The following is a 27775-nucleotide window of genomic DNA, read 5'->3' on the forward strand; positions in this document are numbered from 1 at the left end:
GACGGTGACCGGTGCTTGAGGTACCTAAAAGCACTGTTAATGGATCGGGAAGATCCGTAATGACGTGTTTACGGCAACGTCGACTGTTTTCGATTCGGTCCACAGAATCGTGTATGAAAGTGCCTCAAAAATCACTTAAAAAAGACTGTATGTTTTTGGTGTCATTTTTTATTGTTACACTTATCTCGGTCTAGCTTCTCAGCCCGCAAACAAAACGCGCAATAAGGAACTCCATGCCAAAAACAAAATTAAAATTGTCAAAGTTGAATCGACATCTGTCTTACACGAACACGTGTTCTAACGCTAGTGGATTGTTTAGAGGGCCCCTTGGCTTTGCTGTCGTTCATAAATTGCCTTACTCTTTAGATTGACATTCCACATCCGATTCTGCGGACTGAACGCAGGGTTCGGCGAGTAAATGAACCCTCAGACACAGCCCACTGAGTTTCTCGACGGATTTTCTAAGTGCGTCGCATTTTCGATCCAGTGTTAGATTCTGCGAAGTACTGCTCTTGCTAGGGCTAGTGTCAGCAAATCCGTCAACTTTGGGCCCCGTGAGCTCACCTACTCTTCGCCAATTAGATGCGTTTGCGATATCGGAACGCGTCCCACTGAGTGGATCCGTCGAGGAACTCAGAGGCCAAATTATACATCCACAACCATAACAAAACCCATGGAGTCCCACTCGGAGAGAACCAGAGAACCACTCGGAGATCTATTTTAGTACATTTTAATAAATTTTGAAAATAAATCTCGCACCGTTGTCTATTGTAAGGGCTACATGGTGTTAAATTCTTCAAACGCGCTTCGAAATGAGTCCTGAGTGATATATGCATGCAGCACTCATTTCAATTTTAATTCAGAATTATGCTTCAACGTACCTTGCACTACCTAAAGCTATCCAATTCGAAACACCGAAGTAATTTCATTAAAATCGAGATCAAAGGGTTTAGTTGCGATTCTCGTGCACGCATTTCGAACGAAGATATTTAATCAACAAAACGAAGCTTAATTAAACATTCTAACTTTACTTTAAGTAAAGAACAATAGCAGCTTTCTATACAACATTTTACCTGATATATATTTGAGGCGTGTTGAAATAAAAAAATGCTAAAACGATAGGAATGACATATAGATCTGTGTGCTTAGTGCGAGTTTCTTAACGTTCTCGATAGCGTAAAAGTTAACCCAATTTTGTATGCAGTTGGAACAGCGCCCCTAGCGGCAAACATACGCAAACAATTCCATACAAATATGAGCTAACTTTTACGCTATCGAGAACGTTAAGAAACTCGCACTAAGCACACTGAACTGAGTTAATCCTTTGTAAGATAGATGTCCGGTTCCGTGATGTCAAAACAATCGACAATGGTACTTGGGGCCAAGATTATCTGCCTGACTCACTCAAATATCGAAGCTGACATGGGACAATCTTCATTATTCGAATTTCTCGAGATTCGCTACTATCGTTCCATTGACGCACATCGCAAGTTACAGTGGCGATTTGTGACCGACTCCAATTCGATTCGAGTCGAGTGGCGGAGTAAATGAGAATCGAGAAGTTTTTACAATCTATCGAATCGATTTGAACATCTCTAATTCGTCCATCGTTACTGTGCTACATTAATACTCTGCTACCTGTAAAAACTGCAGCATGATCAGGATTGTAATAATTTAATGGTTTGAAATGACGATCAATCAAATCTGAAATACATTTTTAAAAGAAATTACTAATCATCTTCTTGTCTCTCTATTTAAAGCTGTAAAAGCTGTCGGTTTATCCGTTATGGGTTTCTTCGGACTGTAATGTGTTTTTTGCATTTCAAATAATAATATATTAACCACAAATCGTAAACTGCATAATATCTACAAAGTGTGGCCTCTCACTTAAGTGGCCATGTGTTGTTATGCAATAATAATCCAAATACCGGGGCATCGGGAGCCGGATTGTTGCTTATGATTGTTGATTCGTGTACTGATCAGCACAGAAATCCATGGTGGACGGTGACCTTCAGGAATCCTTGAAATATGGAGACTGTAGTGTTGACTCTTCATTATTTTAATTATACGGACGATTAAATTATTTAAACAATCAGAGATTGCAAGAATAATTAGTGATTTAGAGACAACGGGTTTGTGTATGACGTCTGTCCGCCATGACATCCGAAACATTATTCAGTGTTATCTGCTCTTAACTAAAATAAAATATACAGAAATCACATCACACACATTATACACTTAACAAAACAACAACGTATTATAATTAAACAATAATTAAAAGAATAACAAATTAAAAATAAGGTTTTGAAAGTTAACTGATTTTAATTATTTAAAAATGTCACGCATCGTTATATGAATACTTTCTATTTGAACCTTTCTTATATATCAGTTATATTTTATTATTTAAACGTTCAAATTTACTTGATGTGTTAATCAATATAAATGCTTAGAAGTAAATTAAACATTAGGTACTTTAATTTAGAAATGGTAAACTCAGACCCGAGAAGCCATCAATTTATTTGTTGCTAATCTAATTATCTTATTTGTTAGCACAAATCCAGCTTAATGTACTACCGAGGTCTGCCTAATTATATTACTTTACGGCTAATGGCTCGACTCGAACGAATTACTCGCTTTGCTCGCTAAGTCATGTACGTGGCTTCGAAATTACAGCATCATTGTCCACTGTTACAAATGTAACAGAATAATTTGTTAATTTTGATTTACAATTATGTAGTTTTTACCTGCAGCCGAGTGACTCGTGTTAGTGCAAAAAAAACCGTCGGAAACAGTTTTTTTTTCTTTCTCCTACATATTCTAGTAACTTTGAGGAGTTATACTAGATTCTTCGAGCAAGGAGGTGAGCTCACGGGGCCCTAACCTGGAGACGTTGCTAACACTAGCCCTAGCAAGAGCAGTGCTTCGCAGAATCTACCGCCGAATCGGAAAGGCGATCCACAGAAGATCCGGCGAGAAACTCAGTGGGATGTTTCTGTTGTATTTCTGAATATGGTATATGTATTTTTCTGATACCGCGTATTTAATTACCATCTACTGAATTGTTAAGATGTGAAATTGAACATACCATACCCACACTCACTTTTGTATTTATGAGGTTAGTAAGAAAGTATGGATATTTTACGTTACGTTATTTCTCAAAAGTATATCTATCGGTCTGGCGATAAACCTTATCATAATCTGTTGAAGTCTTTGTGGGATAAAATATATCAGTATACGCCCGGTATACTAATATCAAGCGATCCAATCAAGTATGCCGATGCTGAAATCCCTTAAGAGGATTTGTTTTTATGAAAATACGTACTTCAAACGCTAGTTCACGAATGACTTCCACGATCAAGGTATAAGATCGTGTAATAAAATTTGACCCGAAAATGTTACCCATAATTAACAGTAGTAGATGTGTAGCAGCAGGCTACCACAGATCACCAGTTATTTGAAATTTCCCTAAATATCGTCCACGACATTCAAAAGATAAACTTGCATATATACAAGTTACGAGCAATAACATCATTCGGGTCGTCGGTCCACCGAGCAATTTCACTCGCTCGGATTCGCTCGCACCTTCCTATTGTCGTAAGCCCGCACGGATATGTACCCTCATCGTGCTTATTCTTGACGCGAAGCAATACGATGTCCCCGCGCCTACGGGGCGCGCGGGGTAGGTGGGACTTGACGATCTGAAGGTGTTGGGAGCAGACCGCGGGCCCAAGGAATTTTAGGGCCCTACCGCACTAAACGACTCCCCTGCACTCTTACATGAAGTCGTCGTGGCATAAGCGGTAAGACGTCCGGTGCATTCGTGTTGAGCGATGCACCGGTGTTCGAATCTCAGGCGGGTACCAATTTTTCTAATGAAATACGTACTCAACAAATGTTCACGATTGACTTCCACGGTGAAGGAATAACATCGTGTATTAAAAAACAAACCCGCAAAATTATAATTTGCGTAATTACTGGTGGTAGGACCTCTTGTGAGTCCGCGCGGATAGGTACCACCACCCTGCCTATTTCTGCCGTGAAGCAGTAATGCGTTTCGGTTTGAAGGGTGGGGCAGCCGTTGTAACTATACTGAGACCCTTAGAACTTATATCTCAAGGTGGGTGGCGCATTTACGTTGTAGATGTCTATGGGCTCCAGTAACCACTTAACACCAGGTGGACTGTGAGCTCGTCTACCCATCTAAGCAATATAAAAAAAAAAAAAAACATCCGACATCCGATCTCCGTCCGGGGTCAGAAGCCGTTCAGAGTAAGGGAGTTCCCGCGGTCAACACTATAACCAGACACGCGCCGCCACCCCGAGGACGCCCGACTGACGGGTCATTGACGCGATAGTCGACGACCAACGAAGATCTCCGCGGTACGGCGACCCTACCAGGCCTCTCGGGCGATGCCGCTGGTGTTCCGGGATACTCCGCTGGGCCAGAACCAGCCTGCCGGGTCGGAACGTGATACGCCGCCGACCGGGTTGCTCTTCGGCTACGACAGCGACGACGTCAACCTGGACCTCTTCGCAGGCCGCAGCAGCCGACGCATCGTCCCGTCCTCCTGGCGCCAGCGCGCAAGAGTGACGGTAACGTGCGGCGCAGCCCTCAGGTCGCTCCTTGACCATCACCGGGAGGAGATTGCGTCCTAATAGGGGCCGGAGCTGGACAAACGCCCTCCTCAGACCCCCCCTCTCGGTGGCGGCGACACAGCGCCAAAAGGGAAGAAGAGCTCTCTCTCTGCCGTTCCGCCGCCTCTTTCTGCAAGATGGTGGACTCGCAGAAATCGAGCATCGCCTGCCAGTACTCGTCGCTGCCGAGCATCGTAGCCACGACGGTCGGAAGCGACAAGTCTGGTTCTATATTTGCAACCAGGACGCGGCGCTGCTCTGCGAAAGCGGGGCGTTACGCGAGCGTGTGCTCCGCCGTGTCCTCGTTGCAGCCACTGCAGTGGTGGCACTTCGGCGCGGCGTCGGCTCCCTCCGGGTGACGAAGTGCAGGTAGCGACCGAAACAGCCTTGTCCCGTGAAAACTTCGATCTCCTTGCTTAAGTGTATCCCTTGGCATGGCACTCCAAACGACGCAATAATACATGGACTACTTCCTTAATCAGCTCATGTATTTTATATTGTGTTCAGAGTCACCGCAGCTTAAATGCCTCTACTCACATTAAAACGTAAGATTAAAGGCTTAGTACAATGGCTGTACGGACTTCCTTCAAACGTAATACGTGATTGCTTTGCAAAAATACGTATGTAGGTGGGTTGTACTTACACGTGCGGACTACTTCGCGCTACTAGTTACACAAATTTTATAAATTCATTGGGTTTCATTTTATTAGACTACGTTATTCGCTCAGCGGGAAAGGTATTCGTGAACACGTGTTCAGAAACCTAGAAAAATCGGTGCTCCGCGATTTTGAGTATCGGCTTATCGCGAAATCCGATATGAGTGCCACCGATCTTAAGAATTAGGCCACTTTGAGACAACGAAGCTTCAAGTTTTTGGCAAAAAATAGATGTAATCATATCTGATTCGGGTATACACCAGGCCAGTGGAAATTGCGCTAATTAAGAGGAAATGCGAACGTAATCCTGCGAGAGAAAGTATTTCAATATTTTATATCACATCTGTACTGTGTGCCTCTTTTCTGGGATTTGCTTCGCCGTTTTTTTTTGCTTCACAATTCTTTTTTGAACCATTGATATTTTGACGGCTCAAAAAATGTTTTATGATAATTTCTACACTAATAAATCTATATCTATATATATATATAGGTATAAAAATGAATTGCTGTTAGTTAGTCTCGCTAAAACTCGAGAACGGCTGGCCCGATTTGGCTAATTTTGGTCTTGAATTATTCGTGGAAGTCCAGAGAAGGTTTAAAAAGTGAAAAAATATGAAAATGCTCGGAATTATATAAAAACAAACAATTTTGTTTTTCCTTTGATGTGTCCCCCGTCGGACGGATTCCTTTTGTTTGTTTTAAGTTTATTTTATTTATTTATATAGATTGAGGCACTAGGAAGCCTGCCGGGTCAGCTAGTATATTAATAAATTTGATTATACAGATTAATAATTATAAAATTTTAGACACTTAATTAGAAAAAATAAAATTAAAGCAAATTATTTAGACAAAAGCAATACACAATACGAGTATATCTATTACATATCACATTACGGTAGGCAACGTCTTGGCTATGCTCAAGGTATTGCTGACGTCAAGGGCAACGGTAACAACTCACCATCAGATGGGCCGTATGCTCATCTACCTACAAGGGCATTAACAATTTTTTTTTTTTAATATTGAAAATGTATAAGAAATATCAATTACGACTTTTTTATGTTGATAGTCAGAAACATAATTTGGGAATTTCACAGTAGAAGAAAAATAACGAATTACCTAGTAGCGTAATTCTACGTAAATTCTATAGTAGGTATTTTATTTTGTTAGACGAAATCATACACTTTGAAATTTTTCGTCACGTGTGTACAATTTACAAAGAATTATCAGTACATATTATTGATTTATTCCATGAACTGTAATAGACATGATTTGTACTTATTATGTTAATAATGAAAAATAGGGGCGACAGTATACATTTGGCATGAAAAAACCTTGAAACGTGTGGAACATCATTATATAGACCTTGAAAGGGTATCAAGGTTTGTTACTGTGTATTAACAATCTTTTACTAGCTTGACCCGTATCTTTCTAGCTATATAACGCATTCCTTCTATATAATTTTAGACGGTATATTAACTTGAATGCTTCATACGTAATAAGGACTTGAAGACAAAACGAATTTGATGGCCGTAGCCTGATATAATGACTAAGATCATAAAAAAAGTTATCATTCAAATATGTACTTACTTTTTTTCTTACTTATTCGGTGGTAGCCTAAGGGACTATTCCAGCTATGCCCGGAGGGGTAGGTGAGCTCACAGGCTCAACCTGAGAGAATTCGCTAACACCAGCTCTAGCTAGAGGAGAGCTTCGCAGAATATACCACCGGATCGGAATCGTGACCCATTGAGAAGATCCGAGAGAAACGCAGTGGGTCGTATCTACGGGTTAGTTCGCTCGTCGAACTTTGAAGGGCCTAAAGGCACCGAGAGTAGATCCGGAGCATCCGATGTTTTCGGTGACGGCGGCTTTTCGTTGCCCCGCCCCTGGGTCGGATATGTAATTTAACAGCAGCCACGATAAGAGTGTTATCATGACGCGCCGCTTTATCGAAATAGCGCTCTGATGCTACCTAGTAGCTACCTAGGGGCTAGGCGGGGCAGTGCCCCGGGGCCCTCAAGCTCAGGGGGCCCTCAAATCCTTACCAGAAATCTCGATCGCACTGAACTTTTGGAAATTTCTCCCATTTTCAAAATAAAGATGACAGGTTGCAACCCCACTTTAATCATGACAACTCAGTTGAGAGAAATTCAAAACCTATGCCTAAGGAATTCTCCTAAATTCTTTCTGTAGATTGGCAGTGTTGTCAATTCATTACCTAGCTACGCCACTGATGCTACCTTAAGATTCTTACGTGTCAGTTCTTAATTTAAATCGTCGTGAAGATCGATATTCTTCATGTACCACGGTGCTCCCACGGCTATCCTGCAGAACATGAATTGGATGACCTGGAAAGAGTTTATGCGCATGCGGGCCACGTGAGCGAACACAAACCAGTACTAATAACAGCTTTAGTTCGAACGTGTATTTTTTAATTTCGCAAAAACTCAAAACTGACTGTTTCACTATCGAAAAACTAATAAAACCTGTGCAGTTTTAGTGTCAAGAACTAGTTTACAAAATTATACGAAACGTGAAATATGAAAGATTATGAAAACATTATTCCTGTAATTTTAGTTATAAGATACCGGCACTGTGTAACCCAAAAACTGCATTCCTCAAAATATATTTAAACATTTAAAACGTAATCCATCGACTCATGAATATTGTTTATTGTGAGAATGTTTCAACATAATTTTTCATAGTAACAAAACGCGCGAGCGAACGTAAAATAAATATTTTTGTTCATTCTGTTAGTTCGTTTATGAATTATGAGCTAATCTTAGACCCGCTGATAAACATTTGTAAGATTCTTAAAGAAGCATTTGTTTTCCCTGTGGCAATCATTATTTTTGTTTTATTTATTTTTTCCGCTATAATTTTTTTAGTTAATTGAGTTTTATTTTTGAAACGATGTGGTTTTTCGTGTGATGGAATTTTTCACACCCAAAATTTAGATCTCCTATCTGGTTTTGCTGCTTACACTTGTACAGAAATAAGTTGTGTTGACATAAAAACAGTCTGTGCTGTCTTTATTTATGTATTTTTAATTATTATTTCTCAGGCCTGTGTAAGTAAATAAATACACTCACTTTGCTTAGATGACCGCGGCTTGATGCTGACAATGTGATAAGTTTTTAAATAGTAAAAATAAAAATAAAATACTTTCCGAGCTACCACTATCGTCTTATCGTATTTTTTTTAATCTATCAATGGTAGCACACCAACTCGTTGGTGAATTTAATGGACGATTTTGCGACACCAACCATAAAGGCCTTGGTAGCAAATCAAATCAAATCAAAACTACTCAACACTCTCCGCCAATATGGCAAATCAACATAAGTCTTGTTTCATTTTATGCCCAAATCATTATTTACAGTATCATAAAATAGATGTGATATTTATATAATATACCGTATTGAGTTTTGGAAATTATCAGCATTCAAGCTACGTGCCATGATAATGTACTTCGAAATCACGTGGGCCGGTAGCCGCTACATCTACAGTCCAACAATTCCAATTAAAAGTTAGTAAGACTCAGTTTTCATAATCGAAGAGAAATTGTAATAAGTAAAGTTGTTCTTCACAATTAATAACCAGAATATTCTTTATTAATTTAGAAGTGTTATGTAAATCAGTTTATAATTGAACATTTTTGTCTTTAGTTCTTAATTTTTCTTCAAAATATTTATCGTAGCGGCCCACTCCGGCTCCGCTCGGGTCTTCAACAAAAATTTCAACGATATTTGACGTTGTTTTATTTTTTTTAAATAAAATAACACTTATTGCGGCATAACTATAATAGTTAGACATATGCTGTCGCGTTTTTGGAGCCTCTGGGTCTGCGGAGGGACTTCGGTTCCCTCTGTATTTTGTACCGTATGTTCCATGGGGAGTGCTCTGAGGAATTGTTCGAGATGATACCAGCATCTCATTTTTACCATCGCACCGCCCGCCACCGGAGTAGAGTTCATCCATACTACCTGGAGCCACTGCGGTCATCCACAGTGCGTTTCCAGAGATCTTTTTTGCCACGTACCATCCGGCTATGGAATGAGCTCCCCTCCACGGTGTTTCCCGAGCGCTATGACATGTCCTTCTTCAAACGAGGCTTATGGAGAGTATTAAGCGGTAGGCAGCGGCTTGGCTCTGCCCCTGGCATTGCTGAAGTCCATGGGCGACGGTAACCACTCACCATCAGGTGGGCCGTATGCCCGTCTGCCTACAAAGGCAATAAAAAAAAAAAAAAAAAAAAAAAAACACTTTTTGTAAATAATAATGTGTTCTATAAAGTCGTAGTACATTTTTTTATTCTATCATCAATCATTTTCGCAGGGCACACGATGTAAAGAATATTTTAGATAATTTTTCACACTTTGGGTTACATTATTGGAGTTTTAGTAAGGATCCCTAATATTTTTCAAAAAAGATTATAGCCTATGTCACTCGGGAATACTGTAGCTTCCAAACAGTGAAACAATTTTTCAAATCGGTTCAGTAGTTTCGGAGCCTATTCAATACAAACAAACAAATCTTTCCTCTTTATAATATTATTACTAGCGACCCGCCCTCGCTTCGCTTCGGAAACATTAAAACACACATGAAACCAAAAAAAAATAAAAAATAAAAATTAAAAAAGTAGCCTATGTTCATCAGGGACAATGTCGGCTTCTAATGGAATGGAAGAATTTTTCAAATCGGTCCAGTAGTTTCGGAGCCTATTCGAAACAAACAAACAAACAAATCTTTCCTCTTTATAATATTATATATATATAGTATAGAAGTATAGAAGTATAGATATGTCAGTATTTTAACCTGAGGGTATGTTGAAATATCTTTCTCGCTTTAGTCGACTCCTAAATAGCTGTTTATACGTTACCTGGTCATATTACATAAAAAGAAACGACCAGCAACATGAAATAACATGGAAAGATAAGTGAGGTATCCTATTCGTAATTTGGTGACGTAGGAAATGAAAACTCGGGGCTTAGAAGTAAAAACAACTTTAGCGCTGTTCTGATTTGTAACTAGCGACGCTAAAAAGAGTCAAAACATGTATTTAGAGATCGCTAAAATAAGACATGATACTACTGAAGGATTCATCTCTACAGCGTGTGAATTACACTCTTATTTTTTCACGAAAAGCCAATTTCCCAAATTAATCGCCATTTCTTTGAATTTGAATCGCGCAAACATTAATTGTCACAAACCATTTGCCAACAATGGCTTAGAAATCTCCCAGATAAATCATCGCAAAGTTTGCCAATGCGGTCCTAGACAGACGGCCTTTCATTTTAAATACCCACTTGTAATCAAAACTTGGAATTGAACGGCTTAGGAACGGGTTATTTTGGCGAACAAAAGAACCTCTCTGCTTTGTTCTGATAGTCTTGAAATTCGTTTCAATGACTTAATATGTTAATGACCGAATGCATCGGTTTTAGACGCCGCTTGAAGCACAGGGTCGACGCCCTTGTAAAGGATCGATTGCACTAGAATCTAGTCTAGCATCCAGACTACAGACAGTTTATATAGCGGGATATAGTTAGGGTCATAACGATTTGTCTGTTGAGTGAGTTGAGTTCTTTGTTTTCTGCTCAACCAGTTCAACACGGACGTTTGGTAACAAACGAACTGGAATCTTTGTCCAAGATGGATAAGATTTGGAAAGAAGAATCAATACCAAATACTGTTTGAGAAGTAAGAACCGTGTGCAGCGATTCAGGATGAAAATTCAACCCTGTTACTTACCTTGAGTATCTACCTACAGTGCGTTTTGTGAGAGCCTTTTTCTCTTTCGATTAGCTTTGAAAATCAAAGAAACTTAGCTTTTGTTTTCCTATTTGTAAGGTAGAATAACTTTTCTTGCAATGGGATTGAGAGTTTCTCAAGATTGAAGTCGGCATTCATATTCGGTTTCCGACTCTGGAAGCAGCTTATTAAGGTGGAGTCGAGCTAATCTAATCTATGCTTATTGAAACAATTCTAAATAAATCCTTCCAAAAACCCTTTAAATATTTGTTTTTAATACATAAGACATCTCTTCCAATTCTAGTGGCGACTTTTAGTCAGCAATGATTTTTTTATTTAGCTGCAATTGAATCCCATTGACTAAATTAATTGGATATGCGACTGAAATATTACGATTAATGTAAGTAGTGTAAAATTATACGAACCAGATTTAGATTGCATTACGTTTTTATAAGATATGACGCGGTGGCTCTAACCGTTAACTGGGTTTTATTTTTTTATTTTGCTTGTTTTATTTATTTTCTAATTTTGATGTATCGCGTGACTCCTACGATAATAGATGTGTGACGATATGAAAATAGCCATACATAAGAAGTTATAAATGGCTATGTTCATATATTTTCATTATGTTATGAACATAAGAACTTATGTTTTATGGTCTGATCAAACCCATGAGTTTGACAGGCATCTTCTTGTCGCAAGTGATACTTCTCACCACTTTAGCCACGCTACGGCTATTCGCTGTTGTTTAAATTGAATGCTATTACATTTTAAGTTCTTAGATCTCTTCATCATACCACTTAAACATTCACGTATTGATTTCACGTTGTTACAAGTGACCATCAATGGGAATCGGTAGATTATCACCCGAGTCTAAGTCATTAAAAGTCATGTACTGAGCCTTGCAACCGTTATTTGTTATATCTGACCCACTACTTTCGGTACCATTGACCTCGCATCCTTCTACACGTCGGTTGTGATGTTAATATAATGTTCGAGGACACATTTCTTGCGAAAGCTCCACCAAATCGTATTCCCTGGGACGCAGTCAAATGGCTTTTTCAAGTCTAAAAAAGCAACATACGACTGTCGTAGTTTGCACGATATTCTTTAGAAATCGTGCTTAAAGTTTTTACTTTCTTTGGTTTCTAATTGCTTGTATATGGTATTTCGGGAATTTACGCCACCGCTATTATTTAGTCTAGTCTCCTTCCTGTATCCCTTCATATTTTTCTTGGTCTTCAGAAGTTTGAGTGGACTACCAGGTCTTAAAGGCATCTTTGTTTCTTTGCATTTTATTTTGCACCGCTTCTGTCCACCACCAAGTCTCTCTGTTACTTATTCTACCACCCTTTGTACGACCAAGAGTAATATAGCAGCTTATACAATAGATAAGCTAAGATGATCCCATATAGTTTCAACATCCTACGGATTCTATAAAATCGAGTGAGATCGATGAGGTACCACTAATAGATTTTCCTGGATCCAAATAGTTGTATGTAATTACTTCTAATACAGATAGACGTATTCGGCAGCTTTTGCTCAATTAAAGTCACGGTCAGACAATTAGTTTTGTTAGTTTATAACGTATCGGGAAGCGTGAATGTGTATCCAGTACTTAATCAATATGTTATATGTTCGGCGTGTCTGTACACTTTGTATTTATATTTTTTTTTTCTGATTGTACATTAAAGAAAAGTAGAGCTATTTAACATGAACAGGGGATTTTCCAAATTTAATTCTGTCTGCCTTCTTGCTTGTCGGGGCCCATCAGCTGAGCAGCTAAAAGGACCTTCATGTAGTTGTCACAGGTAGATAGGGACGAATTTGTCAATAGGGACAGCCAAATATAAGCTTTGTTTGTTTAAAAAAGTATGTGGCAAAATTGGTTTCGTCACTGAAAGTTTGTTAAAATTTACCTTTATAGCTAATAGACACATACATACATATAAAATTATTAATATTAAAGAAAAAAAAAATCCCCTACCCTATCAGCTTAGCCTTGAGAGGCTATTTTAACGTAACCTTAACTAGTAGGTGAGCTCACGGGGCTCAAGCCGCAGTGTTAGCATCACTCCGGTTTGAGCCCCGTGAGCTCACCAACTAGTTAAGAAGTAACTCTGTCTATTATATTTTTATATCCCGACAGAACTGATTTTGACAAAATTGGGTATGGAAATATTTCGATCTGACTGCTGAGGAAACCCACTGAAGTTCTCACCGGATCTTCTCCGTGGATCGCGATTCCGATCCGGTGGGAGATTCAGCGTAGCACTGCTCTTGCTGGAACAAGTGTTGCAAGCTCTTTTGGGCTGTGAGCCTCATCAGCTCGCCTACCAGCTCAGCGACGCTGGAATAGCCTCTCGAAGCTACCAGCAATTAGGTAGAGAAATTGTTGAGCACGGATCTCCGACCAGGCAACATAAAGTATGTTCTGCAGAGGCAAATCTGCGGCGGTAAGATAGTAAGCTAAATAAATGGTATCCCGATATGTATATTATTTATACATAGGTATGTAGTTTATATAGATGATTTCATTTTGTAGTTACATTTCACAAAGGCTAATTTCATTAAATTTATTTTTGCTTTACCGATATACCGATTACCGATATAACGGTATTGGCGTCAGTGTTATATACGAATGTTTTGTAAGCCTGCTTAAGTAAGCTAATTAAATATCACGATGATGTGGTGCGAAGGAATACGATAAAGGAAAGTTATTAAATCAAACAAGAATGATCGAAGGAAAACCTTGAAAAAAAATAATCTAAAACAATACAAGAACAATCGTAAATCAACGAAACATTACTTTTTAGCTGGAAATAATACAATAGCGCGCAAAAAGGCAAAGATTTTTTAAAATTCAAAGATGGCAGTCTCGAGTGATAAATTACGTCCCTTGAAAACATTTCAGAACAAACTTTCGTAGCTTTGAGAGTAAACAGCAGCAGTGTTCTTAAGGAATTATGGCTGAAGTCTTGTTAAAATCGCAAGATTATGCGATAAAAATCAACAAACGTTCTGAGACCACTTAAATTGAGAATGTATTTTGTGGTAAGAACATAAACGCTATTTTTAGACTAGTTTTTACTTTGTTTTAAGCGAACTAATAATAAAGTGCTTGTGGATCTGACTATAGATAATACACATAAATTAGTTAGAGATAAGCAACTCAAGCACTCAACAAAATGTTTACGGGCGTCGGTCACTAGATGGCATCGCTTCGATTAGTTTCTCATTGCTCCTGTAGATGGCAGTAACATATTACCTATCCTATATTTATTTTTAATGAAGGATTTTGAAAATTTTCAGAAACCACAAATAGATAAAATTGAATCAATTTGTCTATAAAACAAATTAAGACTTGTATTTTTTATTTTTCTGTGTTTTTAGTTATACCATAATTAAATGCCTTAACTTTAACAACATATAAGTTCAGGGGCATCCGCTACAAGATGTAGATAATTTCCATCCAAAAAAAAAATTGGTTTTAAAGTATCGCAGTCTCAGGGCTGACTCTGACATTATGTGAAAACTAGCCCTACTCGTCCGCTTCAGTGAGCATTTAAAATTAGCAATATTATTAGGGAGTGAAACACTCATATAACTATTAGCCTATCCATTAAGTACATTTATTTTCTACATGAATACTAAGTTTCAAGTCAATCGGATGCATGGTTCAGTAGTTATAACGGAACATCCGTAAATTCGTATAGATTAATTTGATTGATTTAACCCGATTATCGTAGGCGTTGCTGATTATATATCCGACCCAGTAGATGGGGCATCGTAAAGCCGTCGCCCTAAACATGTCTTGTCGGATCTACCGGATCGACTCTTGGTGTTTTTAGGCTCTTCAAGTACCCGTCACGGTCCTCGTCAAACTCTGGAATTACGACGAAGGTTTCGACGATTGAACCATAGACATAATCCTGTGAGTTTCTCGCCGGATCTTCTCATTGGGTCGCGATTCCAATGCGGTGGTAGATTCTGCGAAACATTTCCCTCAGGTTTAGCCCGTAAGCTCACTTACCCGTCTGCGCTTAGCTGGAATAATAGCCTTTAGGTTACCAGCAAATAGGTAGAATAAACAAAGAATTATTCTTTTGATGCGTTTGATATTATGTGGTAACAAACCTCAGGTGTCTAAAAAGAAAACTGGGCCAATATTAAAAAACTATAGATATAATATTGAATTTATTAACGATTTAAACTCATTTGTAATTTAATTGTATAAATTCACGTATAAGAAGAACAAAAAATTTGTTACATTAATCATGTTGTGATTTTATTTAGTTGTTATAATATATACTTGCTTTATAAAGGTTACTTGAAAATTTTCGCGTTATTGTACATCATATCGAGAAATTTAAACCATTAGTCTATGCCTTTCGTCAAATAATTATTTTATTGTTTTTATTTAAATCCACCAAATAAGATGATCTTTAGCGTACTTAAATGTATTCTATTTTATTTTATTTTATTTTGTGAAGCCAGTACTTGAGTATAATGACATCTACTCTTGTGAGTCCGCACGGGTAGGTATCAGCACCCTGCCTATTTCTGCGATGAAGCAGTAATGCGTTTCGGTTTGAAGAGTCTACTATATTTGTTTTGTAACTATACTGAAACCTTAGAACTAATACTCAAGGTGGGTGGCGCACTTACGTCATAGATGTCTATGGGCTCCAGTAACCAATTAACACCAGGTTGGTTGTGAGCTCGTTCACCCATATAAGCAATAAAAAAAACTTTCTGTGCTCAGAAGACACTACACTACTGGTTATAAAAATATTTTATGCGACTTGACTTTTATTACACTGTACAACACACAATGCCTAAACCTTTCTAATCAAATACTTGTAATAAAACCGTAAACGTCTGTAGACATTTTTGTATATATGTGTACGTAATAGTTTTATAGATATAGATAGATAGTCTTCTGAACAGTTTCCCGCCGAGAACTCCCAAGCTAAACTGTAATTACGAATCTCAAGAAATATCCTTTTCTTGGCCGGCAATTTTATTGTCTGGCTGCGTAAGTTTTCAGACGAACGCTTCCAGCGTCCATTATTCACGTCCTTGCAAGGACATCGAGTAAATTGATATACTATACGATTAAATGCTGCTTCTGTGGTTTCTTTATGTCAATGATGGTTATTAAATTTCTTATTTATATACCTTTTTTGTATTGCATGTGTATTTAATTTCAATAAACTTGTATCTTAGCGCAGTATATTTTGTTATAAACGTTTGCAACTTCTATAGATTATGTTCCGTTTAATATTCGTAATTATATCTGACGCGCAATTTCAGGTTATAATATTGTTACAACAAAATAACAATTATACCCGAAGTACAAATTAAAACTCTATTTACTTATTACGTTACTTATACTTTACTGGTGGTGGGACCTCTTGTGAGTCCGCGCGGATAGGTACAACCGCCCTGCCTATTTTTGCCGTTGAGCAGCAACCCGTTTCGGTTTGAAGGATGGGGTAGCCGTTGTAACTATACTGAGACCTTAGAAATTATATGTTAAGGTGGTTTCCCATCACTCTCTTTGGCCAGCCCATACCGTGGGTCTCGAAGGTCAAATATCTAGGCGTCACCCTCGACAGAGGGATGACATTCCGTCGCCATATAAAAACGGTACGCGACCGCGCCGCGTTTATTCTAGGACGACTCTATCCAATGCTTTGTAGTCGAAGCAAGCTGTCCCTCAGTAATAAGGTAACTCTCTACAAAACTTGTATACGCCCCGTCATGACGTATGCAAGCGTAGTGTTCGCTCACGCAGCCCGCACCCACTTGAAATCCCTTCAGGTTATTCAATCACGATTCTGCAGGATAGCCGTCGGAGCGCCTTGGTTCCTTAGGAACGTAGATCTCCACGATGACCTGGAGCTCGATTCAGTTAGTAAGTATCTGCAGTCGGCATTGCTGCGCCATTTTGAGAAGGCGGCACGACATGAGAACCTTCTCATCGTAGCCGCTGGAAATTACATACCCGACCCAGTAGACCGAACGCTTAACCGTCGACGTCGCCCAAAGCACGTCATTACGGATCCTCCTGATCCATTAACGGTGCTTTTAGGCACCACAAGCACCGGTCACCGTCCTCGTCGAACCCGTCGCTTGCGACGAAGGGCTCGACGAGCGAACTAACCCATAGACACAGCCCACTGAGTTTCTCGCCGGATCTTCTCAGTGGGTCGCGTTTCCGATCCGGTGGTAGATTCTGCGAAGCACTGCTCTTGCTAGGGTCAGTGTAAGCAACTCTCCGGTTGAGCCCCGCGAGCTCACCTACAAACGTTAGGGTGAAGCTGAAATAGCCTGTCAAGGCTATCAGTATAGGTAGGGGAAAAAAAAATGGCGCATTTACGTTGTGAATGTCTATGGGCTCCAGTAACCACTTAAGACCAGGTGGGATGTGAGCTGATAGCCCCTGATATAATATTGAGACTCGAACCTCATGTCTCAATCAGAGTTGCATTGACGTTGTGATGTCTAGTCTTTTTCTTATTCTCGATCGTGTTACTCTTGACAGAGTGTTAGTGATCGTCCTGTAGTGCTGGAGGGGGCAGACTTGACGCGTCTCACGATGTCCTGCCATCTCTCCCTGCTGCACTAGTTTATGGGACCTCCCAATGTAGTTTTAATTTGGTCGGTTGCCTTTCGCGCGGTGTATAGGCTCCGGTAACCACTTAACACCAGGTGGGCTGTGAGCTCGTACACCCATCTAAGCAATGAAAAAAAAAACTTATCTTTACTCCTTCACTCTCCAATAATAACATCATAGTGCGCTATAGACAAAAAGATTTTACTTTTGATCGTACACGTAGATCTAAGCTTATTCCCATCACAGGAAACGTGTCACTAAACTTTAGTGGATAGAGGTTATTTTCGTTCGAATTTAATATCTCCAGCGTCTTCGGCGGCGACGTGCTGAGAATAGATTCGTTTACACAGATCCTCCTGTAAATATGTATTAGGCTTTTATGAAAGCCTCGGATCCCGGATCATATGAATGTGGAACGTTTCCTTTGAAGTACGTTCGGCGTTTTAACGTATTTAAATACGTACAGAAAATATTTCATTCACTAAGGATAATAAGGGGATAATAAGGTGAGTCTCTGTCCGTTTGTTTATCCGAAGATGTCAGAATTTTTTTTCCTACCTAAATGATGGTCTAGAGCAGTCTTTCCCAAAGTGGGCGATAACGCCCCCTTGTGGGCGCTGCAGGCCTAAAGGGGGGCGGTAAGAGACCCAGAAAAATAATGGGGGCGTTGTCTATAGAGACTTGGGAGGCGATTTGTAATGTCATTCAGGAGGATTCTTACTCTTAACTGAGCTATAGTTGTTTTTTCAGTAGGTGAAAGATGGGGGCGCTAAAAATGAATTTATTCTCAAAGTGGGCAGTGACAAAATAAGTTTGGGAGCCCCTGGTCTAGGGCGACCATATCAGCGTAACCTTAACTAGTAGGTGAGCTCACGGGGCTCAAACCTGACGATGTTGCTAGCACGAACCCTAGCAAGAGCTGTGCTTCGCAGAATCTCCGAGTTCCGAGAATCCGAGAGAATCCGAGTTTCTTAACGTTCTCGATAGCGTAAAAGTTAAAAGCCATTTTTGTATGCAGTTGGAACAGCGCCCCTAGCGGCAAACGTACGCAAACAATCCCATTCCATACAAATATGAGCTAACTTTTACACTATCGAGTACGTTAAAAAACTCGGACTAAGCACACTGGTTGTCGGAACAAAATATATGCAACTAAAGCGATATTTTTTTTTTATTGCCCTTGTAGGCAGACGAGCATACAGCCCACCTGATGGTGAGTGGTTACCGTCGCCCATGGACTTCAGCAATGCCAGGGGCAGAGCCAAGCCGCTGCCTACCGAAAACAACAAATATTTTTATTTTGATCTTCAATAAGGCAATTGCATATCTCAACTGAAACACTGCTTTGATTTTATCTATTTAACACGTAAACTAACTCAACTTACCCTGCAGCCTGTATTCGTTCGAAAAGCTCAAAGCGCAACTTTGAATAATTACGTAACCGCTTTAACGAACACGGCCACACTTTGAGAGAGCTTTAAAGCGTATATACTCGTATAATTCAAAGTGTAGCGGTGTTTCGTGAAATTTTAAATTTAGCGAAACCGAGGAGTACATTGTTTTAAACTAAGTTGTCTGTGGTTCGTGCATGGTAGAGTGGATTCTAGTGACGCACAGGAGCCTATCTTAGACTAAATGAGAGAGCGAACAGATATCATAGGTATATGAGTCGACTATTATCAAAGCCGGCAATGTGACTTTTGGACAACTATTGGTAAATCAGAAAAACGAATTATTGACTTTGTATTCCTTTGGCAGTCACAAAACTCTTCTGAACGACATCTTACATAAATAACAGGTTAAGTTAATACTTTATTTAATGCAGGTTTTGAACCGTATTCTTTGAAGGAGACGATTGTTATTCAAATCAATCTGTATTGCCATATCAATAACATTTTTTTGTCCAAATGCACAGATTGCCACCTTTGATAATAGACGACTCATATCAGAACAAGTTTAACAAAAATATCGATTGCGCTAACTATATTTTCGAGATAATAGAAAGCCCGGTGCTAAATTAAAAGAAATCGTTACATAGAAATACGTGATCAGTGGTTTTTTAGTTATCAGTTTTAATTTTAACTAATGTCCAATAAATGCTGTAGCTATGGTATAATAGATAACCAACTTTGTGGCGTTAGCAAATTTCATAAAACTTATTTGGAATTACCAAGAATATATGTACATAGGATACACGACGAAATTGCATAGCCAACTAATAGAATTTAAAAAAGATAAAAGTACACTTAATTGAACATCGACGTCTAAGTTGCTTTGAAAGAAAGAAAGAAAGAAATCATTTATTCGCTAAGCATAGTGAAAATGAGTTATTACATAAAGTTAAAAGCAGCGTGTATGCTTTGTCATTATTTGACAGGCGAATTTTAGTGCAGTGCAAGATATTATGTTAATATATAATTTACCATATAATTCAACTAATAATTAAGAAATCAATTTATTTGCAATGTCGTTCCTAAGAAAATCATTTGTGTTATAATAATTTTCACTAATAAAATGATTCTTTAGTTTTTTCTTAAAATGAAAATTGTCTAGGTCTCTTAATTTCTTTGGTAGCTTATTAAATATCCTAACGATCATACCTAGTATACTTAATATAAGTATTTAATGTAGTTGCGGATTTTGGAAAACATAGTTTATCGTCGCATCGATTTCTATTTGCGTTAGTTAATCTCTAATCCTTTATTCTATTTTAACTGTCAACAAATTCTGTAATGAAGTCCAGTTTCCAACCAGTTTCCTGGTAAACAAAGCTGACATCAATTCCCGTGTAACCATCCGTCAGACCGCAGATTCCGTTGCCAGAATCGAAACGCTAACGGTTCGGACCGGACCGGACCGCAGCTCGGCTTGACCGCAGCTCCATTGCTCTCGCATTCCATGTATTTCCGACCAGCGATTTAGATCACGGAAGTAGTTTGTATCACATTGTCCGGGATTTTTTTTGCTCTCCAAAATGGGCAGATTTGAGTCGAAGCCATAGCCCTCTGATACCACAAATGCAGTTGCTCGTCTCCGGGTAAATATTGAAGAGAATTCTGCCTTAAAATCGCAACTTTGTTATTGTATGGTTCTGTAACTTTGACTATTACCATAACAAAAGCATTAGAAGGTTTAGAGTTTTTTCTTCGAATCTCGGTGCCCAAGGAAGCTGTCCAATGAACCGAATATAAAAATTGCAGTATATTAACAATAGATCTTAAGTACCTTTGCGTATTCTGCGTCTCTAGAACCAACTATCGCACCCTTCTAAGAGGTACTTAGCTTTATATGCTAGTTTACTAATGGGGCAATTAAACTAAGTCCATTAACTCCTAGATACAGGAATATTATGTACTAAACTGTGCTAAAATGAAACATTATTGAACGAAGTTTATATGTCCTTACGTGACACAAGTTAGGTTAGACTATTTTATGCATCTTCCTTAAAAATACTTAAAACACATGGGTGCTACGCGGTATACTCGGTCTTACAATCTGCCCTACCACCTGTGTTTTCCGCAGTTGATGATCGCAGTGCACTGATAAAATACTTAGAGAACTTTGTCCATTCTCCGTGGAATCCCTTAGACTTTAAGACCGACCGCACGAGAAGAGATGGGTTGGTGATTTTCTAGACCGCATACCGATGTAACAGAAAGGCAGTCTATGAAATGTGCTTGAATACTAATCTACTTTTATTTATAGTTATATATTAGTTCCCTTTCTAAACTAGACTACTAGACATATTATTACTAACATCGACTATAGAATAGGGTAAATGACAGGTTATTAGTTGTCAATTACAGCGATGGATTTCGATATTGATCGATTTTCTCAATATTGACATCAGATATATCGGTTTTCATGCCATTTCGACGATAGTCATCCTCGATTTATTGCTACTTGTGTTTATTATACGATGTACTTACAATAATGTATGACATTTCGGGGTATTCAAAGGGTCGTTCTAAACGTAACATCGAGACATTTCGGTAACTCTGTTGGGCCAAACAACATGAGCTATCCCTTTGGTGCTTTAACCTATAAATGAGATATTTCCTATACAGTTAATAAATAGGGTTGTAAGAAAACAACAGAGGGAAAATCTTTGGAAAGCGTTTTCAAATATCGTTAACGCGATTCAGGTTTTTATCGGATTTTTTCAATTCTATTTGCTACCGCCACAAATGTACCGTAATAAAAAACAAACTGTAGTTTTTAATTATAATTTTACGATATCTCCTCCGTCTGAGCAGTTTCTATCAACCGTCTTACGTATTTAATAAAACTTTGTAGGGTCAGTATTCTTGTAGTTTAAAATAATACGTTTTATTTTATACCGTTTACAATAAATGTTCTACGCTGGCGGCAACTTCAATCTTGGATGCACTTCAACAACCATTTCTTTCGCTCTCATGATGGCACCGCTATGATAGTAATGCTAGTGGCAATGCCTTACGGTGCATAAGTAAACTCAATCCTCGTTTGAAGAGAAAATATAGGCGAAAAACCACAGAAGGGCCTCCATAAAAAGCATGAAATGAGTTTAATGTCTCATCAATATCACAACTATGTTCTGGTAAAAGGCTAAAACTTTAAGGATTGTCACCAGTACTGGTTTTGTGATCTTTTAAAACATTTTTGATCGCAAACTCAATAGTTTAACAACCGTAATGAAAAAAAAATACGGACAGATTGAAAAACATTTTAAAATAACTAAGTTAAATTCCTATTGCTAGGAATAGTGTTTTTATTTAATTTTTATTTTAGCGTATTCGTAAATAACAAGGGCTCGGCCGTGGCTTGATGCTCAGCCATGCTTACACAGTGGCTAATGTGCCAATTCAGCCATAGTCGTATTGTTAGCGAGGCTATCAGAAATATTCCCGATTATAATTTTTTTTTTTTTTATGAATATTGATTCTCAATTATTGCATATAAGAATATATATAGCCTTTATGTCGCTTATAAATACGAATATGAATTTGAAAAAAAGTATCTATCGAACACGTATTCACGAATCGGCTCCAAGATGCGGGAAGGGAGATCGTGTAATTTAAAAAAAATACGTCTTGCAGTTCGCAAAAATAGGCAGGATAACGGCATGCTCATTCTGTCTATTTCTACTGTGGCGGTAGCCATCACAGACCACAAGATAGTTGACAGACGCCTGAATCTCGCTTGCGACATTTTCATTATAAGCTTGCATATACAGGGTGTCCCAAAATTCAACGACAAGCCGGTACCGGTGTATGATCGGGTCACTAACTACCCACGGAAAAATAAAATAAAAAATCCAGCTCTTGTTTTTTCAAAGTTACATTAACTTTTTTGAAAAATGTTTTAATTTGATACCCTACACCCTATGATTAGATACTGTGGTTACAAATGTAAACACATCCTCACATTTTTTTGTACTAGCTACCTAATTAACATAAGTATTAATTGCAGTTCCAAATAGGACCAAAACATCCGTAGTTTTTAATATAAAAATAAAATGAACAATCTTTTTTCTTGAAATTTTAGAATATTTTAACTTTTAATCAACTTTGACATGCTACTGTGTAAAAAAAATGCATGAAATGTACTATGGCATATTATTACGAAAGTTAGCGCAACTCATCACAATTCTAAAATGATGCAATGCTATGACAAAACTTGTAAAAATTCTAAGAATTCTCTTATCAAAACATAAAAAGGATTATATAGCTTAGTTTTTGAAACCATTACCTACTGTCCAAAAAAAGGTTTTGAGACTGTTTCAATGAAAGTCATAATGAGAAATTGAAATATTTATTGCGTACTTAAATTAAATGCTCAAATTGTTGACCACCTACGTCAACACGCGAGTGACAACGCCTTAAAAATTATATTTTAATGAGTCTCGCATGTCCCCGTCTGTTCACATCTTCTGCAGCCTCCAAGATTCTTTAACGCAGTTCGTCAATTTTTGCAATTGGTTTGGCATAGAATTTGTCTTTCAGGCAACCCCAGTAAAAACAACCCAATGGATTAAAATCCGGAGAACGGAGCGACCATGCAATGGGACCTAGACGACCGTTCTAGGTCCAATAATATTTCACTGGACGTGCGTAGTGAGCTGGGCAACCATCGAGTTGGTACCACATATCTCTTTCAAAGGTATATCCTCTAGGAGATTTTGAATTAGAATTTTATTTAGAATTTAGGATTTGATTTAGAATTTAGAATTTGATTTAGTATTTAAATAAGTTTCGCCATTCAAAATTGCAACGTATCGTTTATTGATGCACAAAACAAATTACAACCATAGAAATTATAAGTTTAAATGTTTAACATAACAATCTGGATTGCAATTCAAAAATGGTGCGTACAGAAAAAAAAATATTCGTAAAAAAGGTTTCAGTTCAAAACCTAATATTGTATTAATTATCTTAATTTAAAATGAATCCTACGATCGTAATTCAAGCTCTCGTAATCACGGGCTTGTAAACATTAACCTTCAATAATTTTTTTAAATTACTTCGACACAACCATCATTCAATGGGACTGCATGTGAATTGCTGATGCTTTGATTAAAATAGCTGACCCACATTCCGTTTTATTAAATCGCTTAGCATGTATTGCGACCTACAACGGAAACTTGACCGGACGACACGTAAACTACATGCCTTATATTTAGATTGATGTACATATGTATGTACATATACACTTCCACATGACGCGTCGTGGTATATAACTCGATACTTATTTCATTACATTACACTGATTACATTCACCGACAGAGCCTTAATACTGATTATGTACCTTTTTTTTATTGCTTCTTAGATGGATGGACGAGCTCATAGCCCACCTGGTGTTAAGTGGTTGCTGGAGCCCATAGACATTTACAACGCAAATACGCCACCCACCTTGAGATATAGGTTCTAAGGTCTCAGTATAGTTACAACGGCTGCCCCACTCTTCAAGCCGAAACGCATTACTGCTTCACGGCAGAAATAGACGGGGTGGTGGTACCTACCCGTGCGGACTCACATGAGGTCCTACCACCAGCAGTACCTATTTTATATATATCTCACTCGGACTCACAAGAGGTCCTATCGCCAGTAAATCTGTGACTCTCTCCAAGTATCTGAAACGTAAACTTGTCGCATCTGGACACGACAAATGAAACGAAAGCGCGCCATCTGGCGGTGGTGGCCACTTCGGCTGGTGTGCTTCGGCAGAGTCGAGATGTCATCGCTCGAGTGGAAACGAAACACATTCGTTGCCTCACCATAGATAATACGCTTAATATTTAAGTTGCCTGCCTTAGGATGCGGAACTGTCATTGTTTCGTGCTGTGCAGCCTCTTTACACGGTAACCCACCATACGCCCGCTATGTCAAGAAATAATGAAGATTGTAATGAATAATGATGAGACTTATTTCAATTCGTGTCCTGGTGGTACTTGTGACGCGTTTTTTTTTCCTACCTATGCTGATAGCCTTGAGAGGCTACCAGCGTTATCCTAACATGTGTATTCTAGGTAAGCTCTCGGGGTTTAAGCGGGAGGTGTTGCTAACACTGGCCCTAACAAGAGGTACTTCGCAGAATCTACCACCGGATCGGAAACGCGACCGACTGAGAAGATCTGGCGAGAAACTCAGTGGGTTATATATGGGTTAATTTACGTCGCTCGTGACGCGTTCGGCGAGGACGGTGTCTGGGAGTACTAACTGTTCTAACTCTCAGTTTTATAGTATAGCCTGCCCACCCTTCAAATCGAAACCATTACTGCTTCACTGCAGATTATAATTAAAGAAATGGGAAAATTATAGCGTTGTTTATCATTGTAGACAATCTGGTAACCTTGTGAGCTCGCGTGAGCTATTAATACGCACACAAACAGAATACACAGTGTATTGGTTTTTTCGTTTAATTCATTCATCATTTCATTCACGTTCTATTTTTAAAGGCTAATTGATATTGACCGAGAATTCGTTAATTTTGTTTTCGACCGATCCACTGACAAAAATCACTCCCGTAAAATTATAATTTGGGTAATTACTGGTGGTAAGACGTCTTGTGAGTCCGTACGGGTAGGTACCACGACCCTACCTATTTCTGCCGTGAAGTAATAATGCGTTTCGGTTTGAAGGGCGGAGCCAGCCGTTGTACTGTTAAAAGTGAGACCTTACAACTCATGTCTCAAGATTGGTGGAGGCGGTGACGTTGTAGATGTCTATGGACTCCGGTAACCAGTTATCATCAGGTTAGCCGTGAGCTTCCATCTAAGCAATAAATAAAAAAAAAACCTAGAAATAAATACGTTTTATGGAGTCAAGTGAAGATTCTTAAAAAAATCTCTTTTTTGCTTTTACATGAGGGAACATTCTAGACGTGGATACTTCAAGCTGTGATATTGTTGCGGATTTGAATAAAAATGCAACGTTATAGAGTTTTTTATTGCGCAAACGACCCGAATACAGGGAATTTGCTTGCAATAATTTTATTTACTGTTCGTTTTTTCTACGAAGAATGGAAGTCGTGAAAAATAATGTCACTCTTTTGTGTACATAGCATAATGTAGTGCTTTCTCTGCGTGTTTCAAGATGTTTTGTTCTTTATATGTTTTGGAAGCAGAAAAAAAGTAGGAAACAAAAATACTAATAGATTTCTAGGTAGTTCTTGTAGAAAATATTATAAAAAATTAATATATTTATTTGAATTAAAATGATCGATTTACAGTTTTCGATTTTAGGTGATACGACTTTGACGGTTTTCAAATCCCGCAGGCATTAATTATTATCTACTATCGCCGAATAGTCGAACGAATATCGAAGGATCTAGTAGCATCTAGAACGCTCGAGAAGTACAGCACCATCTATTGTCAGATAGCGGAAACACAATACTCGAATTGTGTGGAATATTCTCGATAATTCTAGGGATGTGGTATCGGCTATAAAAGCGTTGTATAGATGGCATGCAGTGAGTTATTAATCGGAGGTACTCGAAGCGAAACAGCGAACGGATCACCTGAAGCGAAGCGGAAGAAGTGAATTGAGAATTTTAAAGTGCTAGTGAAGTGTTTTAAGTGTTCTAAGTGCTAATACAGTTTTAATTTATACTTCAGTGGAATTTTATTTATCCCGAACCCCAGCGCATAACAGTATTTAACACAAACGACGGATTCTAGGATGAAGGATTAACAAAGTTTATATAGATAATACACATAAATTACTTACATCGCTAACTAATCTTACTATGCTTATCTAAGCAATTCTAGCACTCAACAAAAATGTTTACGGGCGTCGGCCACTAGATGGCTTCGCTTCGATTAGTTTCTCATTGCTCCTGTAGACAGCAGTAGCATAATAATATTACCTATCCTATATTTTATTTTTAACTAGCGACTCGCCCTCGCTTCGCTTCACAAACATTAAATTTTATTATTGATAGTTGAGTCCCGTGATGTTACCCGCTGTTATTGTCGTACCGCAGGAGACGCCACGGGGCGAAGCTAGTCTAAAAAAAGTAGCCTAAATTACTCCTTATAGCATCAGCTACCTGTCAGTGAAAGTCCAGCAGTTCCAGAGATTAGCCCGAACAAACAGACAGACAGACAGACAAAAATTGTAAAAAATGTTATTTTGGTGTATGTACCGTATATACCTATATCTTCATATGCATGTAGTAAAAAGCGGTTATTTCAATATTACAAACAGACACTACAATTTTATTTATATTTATAGATGATGGATTTTGTAAATTTCCAGAAACGACAAATAGATAATATTTAATTAATTTGTCTATAACAAATAAAGACTTGTATGTTTTAATTATTTTCTGCGCTTAGGTTTAGGGGCATCCGCTACAAGATATAGATAGTTTTCATACAAAAAAAAAGCACTTAAAATATCGCAGATTCAGGGCCCTGCAAGTTTAATCAAAATTAAAACTCAAACTTTATAAATTGGAGGCAGGTGTCGGTATAGTCGCCATCACCACCATCTTGCTCATTTCTGCCGCGAATATGTAATGCTTACGCACCAGTCTACTATGTACAGAGATTAAAATAAACAAGTTGCTCGAAAAAATCTTTCACAAAAATAAACATTTCATAGTCTATCGATATTATAAATATAAAAGT

The 27775-nt window shown here is 38.4% G+C and overlaps 1 protein-coding gene across 2 annotated transcripts in view; it reads left to right on the forward strand.

Annotated features, from left to right (window-relative positions):
• LOC101743688 (uncharacterized) overlaps positions 1–27775 on the forward strand; it is a 99909-nt gene that overhangs the window by 1461 nt on the left and 70673 nt on the right. The window contains exons 1-2 of one of the 2 annotated variants that reach the window (XM_062672417.1): positions 23242–23272; positions 23649–23805. The exons of the other annotated variant lie outside the window; for it this stretch is intronic. The gene's annotated coding sequence lies outside the window, so the exon portion shown is untranslated. Of the gene's footprint in view, positions 1–23241; positions 23273–23648; positions 23806–27775 lie in introns of those variants that run through there. 2 annotated transcript variants of the gene reach the window in all.

Source organism: Bombyx mori, chromosome 15, assembly GCF_030269925.1.
Source record: "Bombyx mori chromosome 15, ASM3026992v2".
NCBI lineage: Eukaryota > Metazoa > Arthropoda > Insecta > Lepidoptera > Bombycidae > Bombyx > Bombyx mori.